We start from the raw sequence: 11,311 nt of genomic DNA on the forward strand, positions 1-11,311 counted from the left end.
TGCAGCTCACAAACACATAAACAGTCAAAGTACATTTGAAAGCTATATCTTGTCGCTGATTGGTTCAATACAATGTTGCCAGGTTTTGCGAGAGAAACAAGCAACCAGGTCTAGGAAAACAAGCCCAAAAGAAGCAACTTAGGTCACATGAGCACTTTATAAAGCTATATGCCTCTATAAACTCACACAACACGTCGCATCTGTAGATCTGCTATTTTCAAAAACTCTTGAAATAAAATGTGGAATATTTGGAATATCTTTTGAAACATCCCAACAACAAATGCTCCCCAGGGCACAACACATTTATGAAAATATTTGAGAACCACTGGTTTGAAAAAATATTAAAACAACTAGGAAGCAAGCCTAAATAAGCAAGAACACGTTGCCTTAAACCAGCCTAAAAAAAGCGTTATCCGCAAGGCCGCAACTAACCAATTTTTACAAGCAACTTAAGTCGCTTATAATAAGCCGACATGGCAACATTGGTTCAATCGGATTCGGATGTAGTGTTTCATTGGACAGTTTAAACAGCATGATTCCCACTTCCTGTTCATCCTCCAATGGGTGCAGCCACACATGATGGGATTCCCGTCGTAACACGGGCGGAAGTCCCATACACACCCATGTTAAGTTTAAAACCGGAAGAACGGTCGCGATAACATGGGTGTGTATGGGACTTCCGCCCGTCTATCCCATCCCATCCCATCATGTGTGGCTGCACCCAGTGACAGTTGCACAGTACCGGTTTCAGGGTTGCCATGTCCGCTTATTATAAGTGACTTTGGGCTTGTTTTTCTGTAAAGACGCTTTAAATGATTGGTAGTTGCGGTTTGCGTTTTTTTTTCGGCTTGTTTCTAAAGTGTAGTTGCTTATTTGGGCTCTTTAACTAATGGTTGTTTAAACCAGTGGTTCTCAAACATTTTAATGTCAAGGAACCCCCTCAGCAACTTGCAACAAAAGGAGAGACCACGGTTTATTTTGATTTTTATTGTGCTCTCAAAGTCAAACTGCTGTTTATTTTCTGTTATAGAATTTACATGATTGTTTTTGTGCATTTTACACACAACTAAATCTATTTGTTTATGTTATTGTTACAACATGTCAAAAGTCCAGTGCTGAAATAGATGATTTCCCACAAAAAGAAGAAGATTTAAGTATGTTTTCTTGTCTGTCTGTCTGATTGATTGATTGATGTACTTTATTTAGTAAGACATGAGAACAGTACATGACTGTACATAACAGTACATGGAAGTACAAATTCACAATACAAGGTCTACTAAACTGGAAATCTCATTAAGCACGCAGCTTGTTTAAGATGAGAACCCCATGCACACAAATCATGATGACATATAAGAGACAGACAGATATACACACTACTATACAGAATGTCATACAATCAGCTTTCAGGTTACTGGTATGAAGAGAGAAAAAAATATATATACAAAAGAAGAAAATGAAAGAGGGGGGGGGGGTAGGTTAAGACTTAGACAGGGGCCATTTTCGAATTGCAGCCTCCTGAAGGTGTATCTTTAGGGCAGTTTTGAAAGTGAGTAGGGTTTTACACTCCTTTACTCCTTTTGGTAGGGCATTCCACATTTTTGATGAATAGCATGAGAACGAGTTCATTCCCTTAGTTGAGCCAAATCTGGGTTGAACATGATTTGTGGAGCTGCCTCTGGTGTTATGATCATGGACTTCATTAACATTTTGGAAGTATTTTGACAAATACAGGGGGATCCCAATGTTGTGGTGTATCTTGAAGACCAGGCCCATAGCAAGTTGCTGTACTGTCCTCAACCCTAAGCCATCCAATCCTAGCAAAATGAGCAGGGGTTAGATGGGTTTTGTAATTTCAAATTTCCACACTATTAGGTTCAGTAGCCTACTCCACAATCAACCGGTGAGATGCAGTTGCAGTAAGGTGCTTGTTAAAAGAGTGCAATTTCTGTATGCTATGCAATATGCCTTTTAATGCACTCGGTTTTTCATTTTCATTTCATATCAATTCTTATGTGAAGCACTGTGCATGTTATTTTGTTGATGTAAAGCACTGCATTTTCTGTATGAAAGTATAATGTTTATTATTATTATTTTTATATCAGACCATTTACTTTTTGTATTACTAAACTCCATAATAGGAACCTTAACTGTAACTGTGTGGTATAAATGTACTGTGGACCACATCCAATAGTAGAACCATCACCCAAGCTACTCATGAGGATCTGATGTATTGTCAGATGTCCAGGACAACATCACGTAGCCATGCCCTCATCTCTGGTCCTACGTCGAAGAGGCAGGCTTATGAGGGTGATCCGTAGGAAACAGGTGGGAATTATATGTTTAGCAGTCAGCTCAGGCTCGCCACACTGGCATGCTGCGCTGTTTGCCAAGCCCCACTTCTTCATTGATGATTTCAAGCATTCGAACCCAGTCTGTAGGTGGTTCAGGAGGGTCCATTGCCAGCCTGGTGGGTCTTCAACTTTGACGACATCCCCTGGGTCCTGGATGTAGTGCTGGATTTGTGTGGGCCCGGCCGGCTCCCACTCCTGCTTCCAAGATCTCGCCAGCCATGCGTTGATAGACAGGTCCTCAGGGATAGAACGGAGCATCTGTGCTGCATTATTGTAGGGATGGCGGGACTTGAGTCTGCTTGGAAGAGCTGCTGTCGTTGTGGTGTGATGTAGGATGTGTCAGTCATATGTCTGGGCTTTCCTTGCCAGGGCTAGGGTAGCAGCCTCCTGTCGATGGCTGACCCGGGTCATTCCTGTGAGGACTGGCAGGTAGAACACAGTGGTGGACTTCAGGCAACCAGCTATGATCCGGGGGGAGCTGTTGATGAAAACATCAACCTTTTTGATGTGTGGGCTTCAGCACCAGGATAGGGTTGGCTGCAGAGAAGACCAGGGCTTGTATGGATATTTGCAGTGTCTTATTGGCGGAGGCTCGCCAGGTCATGCCAGTGAGACCGTTGATAACATCTTGGCCTTCACTTCTTCTAGGTGTTTCTTGAAGGACAGTGTCCTAACCAGATGTACGCTGAGGAGGGGCTTGCTCGAATTCCAGGCGCTTGTTGTCAATGAACATGCCTGGTTCCCTTTTTGCCTCTCTGATAGGATGGTATGCCGCCGACACTGTCTTGCCAATGCTGAGCTACAGACGCCACCTCCGGAGGTAGGCTACCAGCGTGCCCATGTCTTGGTTGAGACCGTCTTCCATCACCTTCAATAATAATTAGACCTATTTGATTTGATCCCGTGGGAGAAATTCAGTTTTCAGTTAGGTGTTAAGTGTATTGCATAGGGATACCGGGAATCAATCCTAGGACATTCTGCTTCTGAGGTGGGCTCCCTACCCATTCAGCTATATGGCCACCCTGTCGGTCTTTGCTTCCATGTTGGTCACTGCAGCATGATGGCTAGGTCGTCCACATAACTGTATTTTCGAGTTGCTGTATCCGGTAGGGTAGGTCATAGATGTAGATGTTGAACAGCATTGGGGAGAGAACAGATCCGTACGGGTCACCTCACCATTCTTCTGAGCCGGCTGCGCTGGCCATCCCTGGTCTGTGGTTTGACAGCATCTCCATGACGTTTACCATATACCAATCAGGGATTGTCATCATGCAACTTCAGTATTTTGGGGTTTAGTAATACAAAAGAAATACATTTTCTGATATCAAAAACATTTTTGATCCACTTAATAATAATAAACTTTATTTCACTTTCATACATAAAATGAATATATATATATATATATATATATATATATATATATATATATATATATATATATACAGTATATACACATACTGTACATACATACATATCTATGTGTGTATATATGTTACAGGGAAATTGGCATTCCAGGGTGTGTGTCGTCGTAGACACTGGATAGTAACCATAGACTGTAACCCATGAAAAGATCTATTCTCCCCCTATCGGTTCACAACTCGGACGGCGCTGATTCGACTAGCAGACCTTCGGCCGGTCGGCGCGGGCACTCGCGCGCGCGCCTCCTCGGCCTCAAGCTCTGCTGAGTCGGCGCGCCTCAGTCATGGATAATAACTATTATCACGCGTGCGTGTGAATGCGTGTTCAGCGTTCCCCTAGCGTAGCTTCCTGGTTGCTATGTGGGGGGGAACAACAAAAGCCAGGTCGGCCTCGCATCAAAGCCCCACCTCGCGCCTCCTCCTCCTACTCGCCCCGCCTCGTATCAAAGCCCCGCTTCGCGCCTCCTCCTCCTCCTCGTGCCGCCTCGTATCAAAGCCCCGCCTCGCGTAAAAAACCCTGTCTCGAAAAGCCCCGCCTCGCGCCGAAGCCCCGCACCTAAAAGCGAGCGCTCCTCTTTCAATTTCCCTGTGACATATATATATATATATATATATATATATATATATATATATATATATATATACACACACAGACACACACACACACACACACACACATATGTGTGTGTTCTGTGTGGCTCCGCACCGCGACGACGGGATGCACGCGTGCGTGACCAGGCATATGCCCGGTGGGCATATCCCCTGGCAAAATGCCAGGGCCGAATTTTGGTCCCAGTCCGGCCCTGGTGTGTGTGTGTGTTGCAGGTACCAAGTACAAAGTCACTCAGCCACTCATGAGAGCCTCATGACTGGCATAAAGGACCGTCCAAGTCACTTAGTTTCGTGTTAGACAATAGTCTGTGGCTGAATGTGCGGGGGAAGATGAGTTCAAGATCGTCCAGTTTAACTCAAACTGCAAAAGCTATTTTTGACCACTGCAAATCCTCTTATCTAGAATTAAACTGCTCTCAAATGTCCTATAAAGTATCCTAAATATTTCAATAATGTACTGCAAAAGTAGTTTTTGTTTAGGAAGAAACTATTTTGTGGATATGTAACTCCACTGGTGGTGAAAAGGAAAAGTTGAAAAGTTGGCGAATACTTGTCAAACCTATAGTAATCAGCTCATGCTGTGATAAAAACAAAACAAAAAAACAATTAGACTGGTTCCATTCAGCTGCACATTTACATTACTGTATGAGTATAAAGCAGGGCATCGCTGTAAAACTATACAAGTAAACATATAAACCTAAAACAGAAACACCACTGCATCAATCTGTTAGTTGCTTCCTACTACAGAAGTTTGCTAGTAAAAGTACTTCTACATGGCTGTGGTTCACACACTACAGTGGCTCAACAGCTCTTGTAAATATTCATCAACTCGCGTTCCAACCCCAACCAAACCCTTATTTATTTATTTGTATTTATTTATTTATAAAGCTAGCATTAGTAGACAGACAGGTGTGAATTATTTCCTCTGCTCTCCTTCTGTAATTAACAACTTAGCCCAGCAGGTGGCAGTTGAACATCACTCTTCTTCCTCTTCTCCATAACCATTGATTTTGACAACACACTGAGGGGTTCATTATGGAATTTTAACTAAATTGAATATATAACAGAGTAAAGGTTGGAGTGTGGTCACTGTGGTGAGAGAGAGAGAGAGATAGAGATAGAGAGAGAGAGAGAGAGAGAGAGAGAGAGAGAGAGAGAGAGAGAGAGAGAGAGGCAGCAGGGGTTAGGGAATCACTAGAACCAGGTGTTCCCAATTTAGTCCATGGGTGACTCCCTGCTCAACCTATCATCAGGCACCTGCCAACAGACAAGAGCGAAAAGCATGCCCTGCCAGGCACAGCAGGGGGGCTTAACACTTATCATCATAAGCTGCTGAAGCAACCCAAAACACCCAGCAAGAGGTGTCTATTACTTTCTTATAGTGCGTGTGCGTGTGCGTCTATGTTTATGGTTCAGCAATAAACTACTTGACAATATGAATTGTAAAAAGTAGTTATAGTTTAATGATTTTTATTGACATGGTCAGGCAGCATAATGTCTTTCAAAGTATGAGATTAATTATATTACACTTGTGAACAAAAATCTAGCTGTTTGTAGTAGAGAGGGTTAACGTTATACAGCTTGTTAAGACATTTCATTTTTCACTGCATTTAATTTGAAACTGTTCAAGAGCACCATGCAGTGATAAAAATAGCCTTCCACATCTTCACTATGGCTCTAAATTTGTATCTGTGGTTGAGCAAAAGTGTGAATTTAGCAATAAAGCGTGAATTCATTTGATCAAAATAAAAGACAATTAATGCAACATTCTCTTTCATATTGATACTTCAGTGGGTGTGGGACTGTGACCGACTGTGTGGTTTATAGAGAACGTTGTTGAGTTTTTGGGATGTGTACATGTGGAGTAATTTGTGTTATTTGTTACTATTAGCTTATCTCAGAGCTCTCATTGTTTTTTAAGAGAAGCAAGCATCCAGTTAATTGTGTTTGTTTGTAATACTGAAGTTGAATAATGTCCTGCTTTTAAGAGCTTTCCCTGTTAAAATGATCCCAACTCTGTAAAACTGTGGCTTAGGAATTGGGGTGTTGGCCGGTGTTGGCCGGCAACACCCCAGGAGAGGTGTTGCCAGCCAAGGTGTAAAACTTTGCTTAAAAATGTATGCTGTCTCCATTAAAACTCTGAACCTTGTGACACACAGTGCTGTGATGTATTTTTAGTTTGTTTATGGTATAGTGGGACAAATACGTGATCAAATACAAATACAATCACTGAAAATGAAGATAACACAATTAACTTTCAGTCCTGTCCTCCCTACAGTATGGCTGCCTGGGCCTCATTGCCCATCTACTTTCAATAATTTCCTTTCCTCTCCTGTCCTGTCCACATGCACTCCCATCCCCTCATCCTACCGATACTGTGTATACTCTCAGCTGTGTCTGGTTGGATGAGGACTGAATTAACTTAATATGGTTTCACACAGAGGAGACAATAACATTGTATATTGTAGAGGTTCATAGGTTCGGGATTTGTAGAGCGCCCCCACTCCAGTTAATGCACTGGCGCAGGGCGCAGTCCGAAGAAAGAGAAAAGAAAGACAAAAGAGAAAAACATAAGACAAGACTAGGACAACAAGAACTCAGTCATACTGTCAGTCACAACAGGACTCGGAGGGAGTAGAAACTAGCACGCACGCACGCACACACAAAACAAGTTAACCTAGGAGTCCTCTACAGTGAAAAGGTGGGTCTTTGTGAGGGGAAAACTGGCTCATACCGTGGTTAACGGCTGTGTTGAGAAAGGTCATTGTGGAAGAACATGGTTTTAACAGGCAAACAAATTGTTTACAGCTCATAATACGAAACATGAGGTCAAGTGAGTTCAGCTGAGTCGGTTCTGCTAACGGAAAGGAAATAGTTTTAGTGAAATGAAATGTATGTGTTTATGGCACTCTCTGTAATGAACAGTGTCTGCTTGTATGGGCTTATGTGCATTGCTCAACATGTATATGTGTATGTTACAGAATAGGCCTTAAGACCAGTAGCCTAATATCTGCTGTGGACAAATAGCAGTAGATGGGGGGGCGTCTGGGTGGAGAAAAGGGTAAAGTTCCTGCCCACAACCGCGGACACCAGGGGTTTGAATCCTATACAGTGCCTGCGGCTTGGCAAGTGCTCCAACAAACACAATTGTCCATGTTCAAGGGTGGGAAGCCAGGCGGGGGGGGTGATCTCTGTCTCTGCACTAGTGACTCCTAAGGCGCCTAATCAGTGGGGAGCTGGACTGAAGAATATAGTGTGTTCCTCTGCATGTGTTACGCCCTCCTGGTGAAACTCCTCACTCACTGTCAGGTGAAAAGTGGCGGTGGCACATGTACCAGAGGAGACATGTGCTTGTCTACACCCTCCCTAATGAACCAACCATTAGGGGTCAGCGGTGACAAGGGACTGCAGTTACAAGGGGGAATTGGGAAATTGCCTAAATTGGCAGAAAAAGGGGTGGGGGGGTGTTGATTATCCTGCTTACACCATACTAACAGGTATATTTCAACCTTTTGTATTATTACCACTATTTATTCATATTCAGTCAGGTAGGGGGTAATTCACAAAGCTGGCTATCTTACTAAGCTGGACTTGTGCACTATTTAACCCGGAAGCCCCTCAAATATGGCTAAAGTAAAAATAGCTGTTCTGAGTTTTACTTTGTAAGTCTCGCTTACTCAGTTTGCCAGCTCGCATGCGTCCAGGATTTTTGCAGGACCGAAGTGGCACGCACGCACGCACGCACGCACGCACGCACGCACGCACGCACGCACGCACGCACGCACGCACGCACGCACGCACACACACACACACACACACACACACACACACACACACACACAATGCTAACATACATTAAAAGGGTGGCAAATGTCAAATGTGCTTCTTAGACAAAGAGGGCTAGGGTTACTGTATGCAAACAGCCCAAACTCTCATTCTCCCCATGCTTCATGCTCTGATGAAGCAACAAAGACAGGTGCTTGTCGGTAAGCTCCCCTCTGAAGTCGACTTACTAGCATGGCTAGATGGGAGGGGGGAGCTGGACGGCCACGGAAGTTGTGCCTCTGTCATGATGGCAGGGTATTCCTGTCAGACTCAGTGATGGTGCAGACACACTGGATCCATAGACGATGCATCTAGATCGGTCCACTAAACACTCCAGCCAGTGTACTAGACAATGCAGTAACAGAACCTTAATTCATATTAGATCAGCACTGTCTAGTCTGATAGTTTGATCTGAGTTTCGTGAGCCAACCATGTTGCACTGGACGGACTTAATTTGCATAAGATTTGCATGAGGTACAGTCATGATTATGCAAATTCAGATACAGCGGTTGGTCCATCGACTCACCGTGTCATATCCATCATGCCCCGTGCGACCAGATCTCCTGCTCTCTATTGAAAATTAATTCGATCCGTTGACTGATGTCAAGTCGAGTGTGTCTGCACAGGTTAGGGCCGTGGTGGCTGATTAGAAGGCAGCAGACCCCGTGCAGCTATGTGCATGAATATGCAAACTCATCAATTGCACACGACCGCATCGACATACATTAACAGTGAGAAGCGAGGTCTCAAAGAAATAATACATAGATAGGGATGCAGCGGCTCAAACTTAGTCCAATGTTCCTCAATATTCTGTCTCAGTTAATCTGTTTTCATTACTCATCATTCAGAGCCCTATCTCACCATGTCACTATGGCTGCACATCCTGTACCCAAGTCAGTATTGTAAGCCGTTGCTGTTCTCCCTTCAGACAGATACAATTTCAAGGTTTTCAGTGTCATCATAAATGTCTCTCTCCCTGCATCTCACTCTACATTTTCACTTCATTGTGGCACTGTGGCAGTGATGCTATTTTAGTCAGATGAATATTCTGACGGTGTATACAGTGCCTACATTTCTCTATATAGATGTAAATGTCTGAAAATATAGACAAGAACACATTTAAATGTTAATGTTCCAAGCTGTTCCCAGCCGTTTCACTTGTCTGCAACACATTCCTTGTGTGTTTGTAACAACTGTGTGTGTGTGTGTGTGTGTGTGTGTGTGTGTGTGTGTGTGTGTGTGTGTGTGTGTGTGTGTGTGTGTGTGTGTGTGTGTGTGTGTGTGTGTGTGTGTGAGTGAGTGTGTATGTGCGTGTGTGTATTCAGATATTGGCACAAAGGATGAAGATACACAAAGAAACAATGATGCATTTAATTGAAAATACATACCACTGCATTGTTCAGGCAAATGAAAAATGTTTCTGGTCTGTCATTGGCTGTCACTCAGATTAGAAATAACACTCCTGCTTATAAAGATAAAAAGATTCTGATTCTAGAGTACTAAAATCTGACTATGCACAGAATCTCTGGTACATGTTCGGCGTTTCCGCATGTCCGTGTTTTCCCTGCATATCCATCCGAGAACCATCTGACTGATTAGCTTCAAATTTGGCGTGTGTAGCTGAGGACCCGACGGCGTGCTGTGCCCTGTGTGAAGACGGTCGGATCAGCGGATATCCACAAATATCTATAAATCCACAGATATCCATATGTGGAGATCCCTAACATAATCAATATGATGTCATAGTACTGACCTCGCACGGAATCTCTGTCCAAGTGTCCGCTGCATATCTCGATAACCATCTGACCAATCGACCTCAAACTTGGCATGCGTATCACCTAGGATCCTTTGATGTCCTTTTATGCCCATATATGGAGATCTCTGTATCTGTCTGTGTGGCTGCCTGATAGACGCACCTCAGACAGCTCGGGCAACGTTCAGGACCAAAGCCTTGGGATGACGTGGGTGGGACAAGAAGACCCTCAAGTAGGTGGGGCAGGGAGAGGAAGTGGCCAGCAGGCCATCACAGAGACATGCACGTCAACACGGTGCAGAGGGTAAATGCTAGCTTGGTCCAACCGAATCTGCCTTTGCAAAATCGCATCGCACTTTAGCCCTCGGCAGATTAGGTCTGGCCCCCCTCCATAGAGATTCCATTTCTCTCCCTCCGCAGTGGTGTAGAGCCAACCAGGGCCCAGTATCCAAATGTGGGCGGGCTTATCACCTTATTTGGAGCAATGACGTACAAGGAAGCACTGCTCTGATTAGTTCGTGAACAAGGAAGCACTGCTCTGATTGGTTTAGGTCTAACCAATAGAGTCCGTTTGGATCTTTTTGTAACCGCCCCTTGGAATTTTTTTTATCGTTGATAGGGACCAGACTAATATCCACGCAGTGTGTCGTGTGATATTGTCTGGCCACGCGAGGCTAGGTAAATGCTGGTTTGATTGATTGATTGAATACTTTATTAGACAGAAATGTAAACAGTACAAGGTACAGTCAGACATTTGAGCTAAAAGGACAACACAAAAAAGTCCTGGGGACTTGTTTCCATTGTGGTCCTATGTGTGATACATAGATAATACATCATCAAGGGAGGGAGGACATCAGATAAAACGGGCTCCGGCGCGGGTCATCATCAAGACGAATCGACGCGGAGCAAAGGGCACAAGCTGGTCGTCAGGGTAGGGCCCTGCACAGGCTGGCCTCCCAGTCAGCGCAGGCAGGAACACATGAACAACTTCGACAGGACAGGAGCAGGAGGAAGTCATGGCAAGTCATGGGAAGGTCACTTGGGCAGCACAGGGAGAGGATGACCAATGTGTGCTCTGTTATTTGATGACCAGCTGAGTCTCCGGTATGAAGACTCTTTGAATATCCTATTGGAGACTCCGCCGGTCATCAAATTGTAATTGGCTTAGGAATGGGACAAAAATAAAAAATCTTCATGAATTCAAGGCTTCATGGGGTGTGTAATTGATAGAAAATAAGTATTTTTTTGGGTGAACTACTCCTTTAATGTCTGACTGTACCTTGTGCTGTTTACATTTCTGACTAATAAAGTATTCAATCAATCAATCAAGATGCAATACATCTGCTTCTGCA

The sequence above is a fragment of the Gymnoscopelus braueri genome, assembly GCF_963280865.1.
Source record: "Gymnoscopelus braueri genome assembly, chromosome: 1".
NCBI lineage: Eukaryota > Metazoa > Chordata > Actinopteri > Myctophiformes > Myctophidae > Gymnoscopelus > Gymnoscopelus braueri.